The sequence below is a fragment of the Chrysemys picta genome, unplaced genomic scaffold (assembly GCF_011386835.1).
Source record: "Chrysemys picta bellii isolate R12L10 unplaced genomic scaffold, ASM1138683v2 scaf2989, whole genome shotgun sequence".
Classification (NCBI taxonomy): Eukaryota; Metazoa; Chordata; order Testudines; family Emydidae; genus Chrysemys; species Chrysemys picta.
Window position 1 is genome coordinate 1 of NW_027055691.1, and position 7,000 is coordinate 7,000.

Genomic DNA, 7,000 nt, shown 5'->3' on the forward strand with positions numbered 1-7,000 from the left:
CATTCCCCTGACGGGCCATCTGGTATCACTGTTGCTCCACGAGAGAAATGATTACTCAGTTTCTGTTCATCCAGTGGGGCTGATGTAGATGGGATGGGAGAGGGAGGCAGGGATGAGGGCAAGATTTCACACACCAATAGAGATTTGTGTAGTGATGGCTCATGCTTGGCTTTTGCAGCTGCGCTTGCAGAGGAATTGGCCAGGAGCCCCAGCCACAGTAGAAGCTGATACAAGTGGACCTGAGCAACCTGGACATCCTTCTAAGCAGATATGAACAGTCCTCAGGTTTCCGCCTCCCAGATAATTGGCTCTGAGTAAGAGGTCAGTGCTTTGAATTCCTCATGTGTGCTCCCTCTAGTTTCTTCACAGGCCGTGTGCTTCCTCGTTGGGTAGGGGCTCTGTGGTATCAAGGCTGCGGAGGGGCCAGAGTCTACTCTGCAGAGTGACTATGTCGGGTACTGTTAAGGGGGCCAATACAGGGAGGAGAAAAGGGAAAGAGACCTGAACCCTGATTACAGGGCAGTCACCCTTTCGTTAGTAAGATATTCCTCCTTTACACAAGGCGGGGGAGGAGTCCTGAATGTGAAAAGATCTGGAAATGAACAGGTAAGAGAGGGATCCTGCTGAGTGTCCCCTTTCCAATCAATCCTCCATCCCTCAGCGACACCCTTCCCGACTTACCTCCTACCCCACCAAGAAAATGACAACTTTGTGCCCCCTACCTTTACCAAAAAAGACCCCTCTGACTTGTGACGCGGTCCTGTTACTAGGGTTAGGTGCACCCACGTGCCGGCTCTGAATACCACCGCATCTACCTACAACATCTCAACATCAACACATTTCAGAAAGGACGGCCACATCAATCTCTTCAAAGGTAGCCCGAGGAAACTCCTCTCTTTATCACCAAAGAGACACAAGGCCTGGAATTCGGACACAACTAACGGAGCTGTCCGAATCACTGCAGTTGGCGCTCGTCAGTCCGACAGTGTTCTTTCTTGTGCACAAGAAAACAAAGGGTGAAAGTTGTGGTTGGTTGAGCGGTGTAAATTGGGCAGGGCAAAAGGACTTGAGGAAGGATTACACGGAAGTGAGGGTCCGAAAGGAGCCCCCCAACCCTCCTGTTCATTTCCAGACTTTGTGACGTTTGCTTGGTTGGGCCATTTCTTGGCTTTTTTGAGAAAAGGGGCGAATTTTCCACGGCCTCCGCCATCCCCTTACAGCCGCCCCTTCGCCACACCATGTTCTATCTGACCGGGATAGGTCCCAAATAAGATTTCACTTCAAATCTCAGAAAAGCCAAGTAGAAATCATTCTGTGGGAATTTACTGTGACTAAGAGAAACAGAAGTTCAACCCTTCTCAAGTGCTGGAGGGTCGGGGGGAGTCGCTAAGCCACAGGCACAGAAAGGCTCCCCTAGCTTAAGCGTGAGAGGTATAAGACCTTACACCCTGGTTACAGGGCAGTCATTTTGCCGGGCCTGTCAAAGTGACCTGTTAATTTGCATGGCAAAGGAGACCGAAACCCTCCTTACAGGGTGGTCCTTAAGCCTGGGGTCTTCCAATGGGCCAGAGCGAAAAGCGCTGTAAAGGAGAGACCTCCGTTAACTCAGAAATGGGTGGTGTCGTTGCCCAGCGAGTGCCAACGGCCCAAGAGGAGTTAGAAAGGCGAGACCTGCACCCTTCTGACAGGGAGAGGTCAACGGCACGGGGCATTTTAAAGGCTAGGTCCTAAGGAGCTCAAACCCACAGAGACCTCAACCCTTTTTAAAGGGGGTTTGCTCTGCCTCAGCTATGGAAGGGATCCATAAAGCATTTTGGTTGGTAAGGACTGGACCTTGATCCTTGTTTACAGGGAGGTCCTTTTACTGGGCACCTGAAGGGGGATTAAGCCTGTGAGGAGAAGTGTCGAACCCGATCCCTCGGTACAGGGGTGCGGTGTGTGCAGCCGTTGGCCGTGGCTTTTTCTTCCCTTTTCCTGCAGTTTCTTTGGTGCTTGTGTCGTCTTGTCCATTTTGTCCTTTGAGTTGCTAGAAAGAGAGAGGTGAAGCGGGTTAGGTGTGGCTCAGTAGAGAGCACGTGTACAAGGTAGATTCAGATGACATTGGCAAGGTACTCGGCCCTGCCGGAAATTACCCTAATTCCTTCTTTTCGGCACCGATCTCTTTCAGAACGGAGGAGAGCTTGCGGCAGAAGGCGGGTCCAGGTGGATGCAGAGGACGCGGGCTTTGACTTGGCTGAGTGCGTGAGTGAGGAGGGCACGGGACAGCTAGTAGGACAAACCCTGAACCCTCTCAAGAGGCTGGTTTCTAGAACTACCTTCCAAATGGCAGTGTTACCTTGTGAAAGACAGGGAAAGACCCACACCCTAGTTAGAGGGCGCTCACTTTGGACCTTGGCGTGAAGAGGGCCAATGTAGGGAGGAGAAAAGGGAAAGCGACCTGAACCCTGATTACAGGGCAGTCACCCTTTTTTTAGTAAAATATACCTCCTTTACACAGTTGGGGTGGGGGAGTTCTGAATGTGAAAAGATCTGGAAATGAACAGATAAGAGAGGGATCCTGCTGAGTGTCCCCTTTCCAATCAATCCTCCATCCCTCAGCAACACCCTTCCCGACTTACCTCCTACCCCACCAAGAAAATGACAACTTTGTGCCCCCTACCTTTACCAAAAGAGACCCCTCTGACTTGTGACGCGGTCCTGTTAGTAGGGTTAGGTGCACCCACGTGCTGGCTCTGAATACCACCGCATCTACCTACAACATCTCAACATCAACACATTTCAGAAAGGACAGCCACATCAATCTCTTCAAAGGTAGCCCGAGGAATCTCCTCTCTTTATCACTAAAGAGACACAAGGCCAGGAATTCGGACACAGCTAACGGAGCTGTCTGAATCCCTGCAGTTGGCGCTTGTCAGTCCGACAGTGTTCTTTCTTGTGCACAAGAAAACAAAGGGTGAAAGTTGTGGTTGGTTGAGCGGTGTAAATTGGGCAGGGCAAAAGGACTTGAGGAAGGATTACACGGAAGTGAGGGTCCGAAAGGAGCCCCCCAACCCCCCTGTTCATTTCCAGACTTTGTGACGTTTGCTTGGTTGGGTCATTTCTTGGCTTTTTTGAGAAAAGGGGCGAATTTTCCACGGCCTCCGCCATCCCCTTACAGCCGCCCCTTCGCCACACCATGTTCTATCTGACCGGGATAGGTCCCGAGTAAGATTTCACTTCAAATCTCAAAAAAGCCAAGTAGAAATCATTCTGTGGGAATTTACTGTGACTAAGAGAAACAGAAGTTCAACCCTTCTCAAGTGCTGGAGGGTAGGGGGGAGTCGCTCAGGCACAGAAAGGCTCCCCTAGCTTAAGCGTGAGAGGTATAAGACCTTACACCCTGGTTACAGGGCAGTCATTTTGCCGGGCCTGTCAAAGTGACCTGTGGCTTAATTTGCATGGCAAAGGAGACCGAAACCCTCCTTACAGGGTTGTCGTTAAGCCAGGGGCCTTCCAATGGGCCAGAGCGAAAAGCGCTGTAAAGGAGAGACCTCCGTTCCCTCGGAAGTGGGTGGTCTCGTTGCCCAGCGAGTGCCAACGGCCCAAGAGGAGTTAGAAAGGGGAGACCTGCACCCTTCTGACAGGGAGAGGTCAACGGCCCGGGGCATTTTAAAGGCTAGGTCCTAAGGAGCTCCAACCCACAGAGACCTCAACCCTTTTTAAAGGGGGTTCGCTCCGCCTCAACTATGGAAGGGACCCATAAAGCATTTTGGTTGGTAAGGAATGGACCTTGATCCTTGTTTACAGGGAGGTCCTTTTACCGGGCACCTGAAGGGGGATTAAGCCTGTGAGGAGAAGTGTCGAACCCGATCCCTCGGTACAGGGGTGCGGTGTGTGCAGCCGTTGGCCGTGGCTTTTTCTTCCCTTTTCCTGCAGTTTCTTTGGTGCTTGTGTCATCTTGTTCATTTTGTCCTTTGAGTTGCTAGAAAGAGAGAGGTGAAGCGGGTTAGGTGTGGCTCAGTAGAGAGCACGTGTACAAGGTAGATTCAGATGACATTGGCAAGGTACTCGGCCCTGCCGGAAATTACCCTAATTCCTTCTTTTCGGCACCGATCTCTTTCAGAGCGCAGGAGAGCTTGCGGCAGAAGGCGGGTCCAGGTGGATGCAGAGGACGCGGGCTTTGACTTGGCTGAGTGCGTGAGTGAGGAGGGCACGGGACAGCTAGTAGGACAAACCCTGAACCCTCTCAAGAGGCTGGTTTCTAGAACTACCTTCCAAATGGCAGTGTTACCTTGTGAAAGACAGGGAAAGACCCACACCCTAGTTAGAGGGCGCTCACTTTGGACCTTGGCGTGAAGAGGGCCAATGTAGGGAGGAGAAAAGGGAAAGCGACCTGAACCCTGATTACAGGCCAGTCACCCTTTTTTTAGTAAAATATACCTCCTTTACACTGTTGGGGTGGGGGAGTCCTGAATGTGAAAAGATCTGGAAATGAACAGGTAAGGGAGGGATCCTGCTGAGTGGCCCCTTTCCAATCAATCCTCCATCCCTCAGCGACACCCTTCCCGACTTACCTCCTACCCCACCAAGAAAATGACAACTTTGTGCCCCCTACCTTTACCAAAAAAGACCCCTCTGACTTGTGACACGGTCCTGTTAGTAGGGTTAGGTGCACCCACGTGCCGGCTCTGAATACCACCGCATCTACCTACAACATGTCAACATCAACACATTTCAGAAAGGACCGCCACATCAATCTCTTCAAAGGTAGCCCGAGGAATCTCCTCTCTTTATCACTAAAGAGACACAAGGCCAGGAATTCGGACACAACTAACGGAGCTGTCCGAATCACTGCAGTTGTCGCTTGTCAGTCCGACAGTGTTCTTTCTTGTGCACAAGAAAACAAAGGGTGAAAGTTGTGGTTGGTTGAGCGGTGTAAATTGGGCAGGGCAAAAGGACTTGAGGAAGGATTACACGGAAGTGAGGGTCCGAAAGGAGCCCCCCAACCCCCCTGTTCATTTCCAGACTTTGTGACGTTTGCTTGGTTGGGTCATTTCTTGGCTTTTTTGAGAAAAGGGGCGAATTTTCCACGGCCTCCGCCATCCCCTTACAGCCGCCCCTTCGCCACACCATGTTCTATCTGACCGGGATAGGTCCCGAGTAAGATTTCACTTCAAATCTCAAAAAAGCCAAGTAGAAATCATTCTGTGGGAATTTACTGTGACTAAGAGAAACAGAAGTTCAACCCTTCTCAAGTGCTGGAGGGTAGGGGGGACTCGCTCAGGCACAGAAAGGCTCCCCTAGCTTAAGCGTGAGAGGTATAAGACCTTACACCCTGGTTACAGGGCAGTCATTTTGCCGGGCCTGTCAAAGTGACCTGTGGCTTAATTTGCATGGCAAAGGAGACTGAAACCCTCCTTACAGGGTTGTCGTTAAGCCAGGGGCCTTCCAATGGGCCAGAGCGAAAAGCGCTGTAAAGGAGAGACCTCCGTTCCCTCGGAAGTGGATGGTCTCGTTGCCCAGCGAGTGCCAACGGCCCAAGAGGAGTTAGAAAGGGGAGACCTGCACCCTTCTGACAGGGAGAGGTCAACGGCCCGGGGCATTTTAAAGGCTAGGTCCTAAGGAGCTCAAACCCACAGAGACCTCAACCCTTTTTAAAGGGGGTTCGCTCCACCTCAGGTATGGAAGGGATCCATAAAGCATTTTGGTTGGTAAGGACTGGACCTTGATCCTTGTTTACAGGGAGGTCCTTTTACTGGGCACCTGAAGGGGGATTAAGCCTGTGAGGAGAAGTGTCGAACCCGATCCCTCGGTACAGGTGTGCAGTGTGTGCAGCCGTTGGCCGTGGCTTTTTCTTCCCTTTTCCTGCAGTTTCTTTGGTGCTTGTGTCATCTTGTTCATTTTGTCCTTTGAGTTGCTAGAAAGAGAGAGGTGAAGCGGGTTAGGTGTGGCTCAGTAGAGAGCACGTGTACGAGATAGATTCAGATGACATTGGCAAGGTACTCGGCCCTGCCGGAAATTACCCTAATTCCTTCTTTTCGGCACCGATCTCTTTCAGAACGGAGGAGAGCTTGCGGCAGAAGGCGGGTCCAGGTGGATGCAGAGGACGCGGGCTTTGACTTGGCTGAGTGCGTGAGTGAGGAGGGCACGGGACAGCTAGTAGGACAAACCCTGAACCCTCTCAAGAGGCTGGTTTCTAGAACTACCTTCCAAATGGCAGTGTTACCTTGTGAAAGACAGGGAAAGACCCACACCCTAGTTAGAGGGCGCTCACTTTGGACCTTGGCGTGAAGAGGGCCAATGTAGGGAGGAGAAAAGGGAAAGCGACCTGAAACCTGATTACAGGGCAGTCACCCTTTTTTTAGTAAAATATACCTCCTTTACACTGTTGGGGTGGGGGAGTCCTGAATGTGAAAAGATCTGGAAATGAACAGGTAAGAGAGGGATCCTGCTGAGTGGCCCCTTTCCAATCAATCCTCCATCCCTCAGCGACACCCTTCCCGACTTACCTCCTACCCCACCAAGAAAATGACAACTTTGTGCCCCCTACCTTTACCAAAAAAGACCCCTCTGACTTGTGACGCGGTCCTGTTAGTAGGGTTAGGTGCACCCACGTGCCGGCTCTGAATACCACCGCATCTACCTACAACATCTCAACATCAACACATTTCAGAAAGGACCGCCACATCAATCTCTTCAAAGGTAGCCCGAGGAATCTCCTCTCTTTATCACTAAAGAGACACAAGGCCAGGAATTCGGACACAACTAACGGAGCTGTCCGAATCACTGCAGTTGGCGCTCGTCAGTCCGACAGTGTTCTTTCTTGTGCACAAGAAAACAAAGGGTGAAAGTTGTGGTTGGTTGAGCGGTGTAAATTGGGCAGGGCAAAAGGACTTGAGGAAGGATTACACGGAAGTGAGGGTCCGAAAGGAGCCCCCCAACTCCCCTGTTCATTTCCAGACTTTGTGACGTTTGCTTGGTTGGGCCATTTCTTGGCTTTTTTGAGAAAAGGGGCGAATTT

General features: G+C 51.3%; 2 long non-coding RNA genes across 4 annotated transcripts; one reads left to right on the forward strand and one right to left on the reverse strand.

Annotated features, from left to right (window-relative positions):
* The first annotated feature begins 104 nt into the window (after positions 1–104).
* LOC135980384 (uncharacterized) lies at positions 105–6,529 on the forward strand. Of its 2 annotated transcripts, none has more exons than XR_010597476.1 (3): positions 105–321; positions 2,168–2,237; positions 6,038–6,529. It is a non-coding gene; the product is annotated as an uncharacterized LOC135980384 (long non-coding RNA). The 2 variants fall into 2 exon arrangements; XR_010597475.1 differs by having other exon boundaries at positions 107–321; positions 2,168–2,241.
* LOC135980385 (uncharacterized) lies at positions 552–6,090 on the reverse strand. Of its 2 annotated transcripts, XR_010597478.1 has the most exons (3): positions 4,068–6,090; positions 3,801–3,961; positions 552–2,026 (listed from the first exon to the last, which is right to left on the reverse strand). It is a non-coding gene; the product is annotated as an uncharacterized LOC135980385 (long non-coding RNA). The 2 variants fall into 2 exon arrangements; XR_010597477.1 differs by lacking the exon at positions 552–2,026 and having other exon boundaries at positions 3,123–3,961.
* Positions 6,530–7,000: the final 471 nt, after the last annotated feature.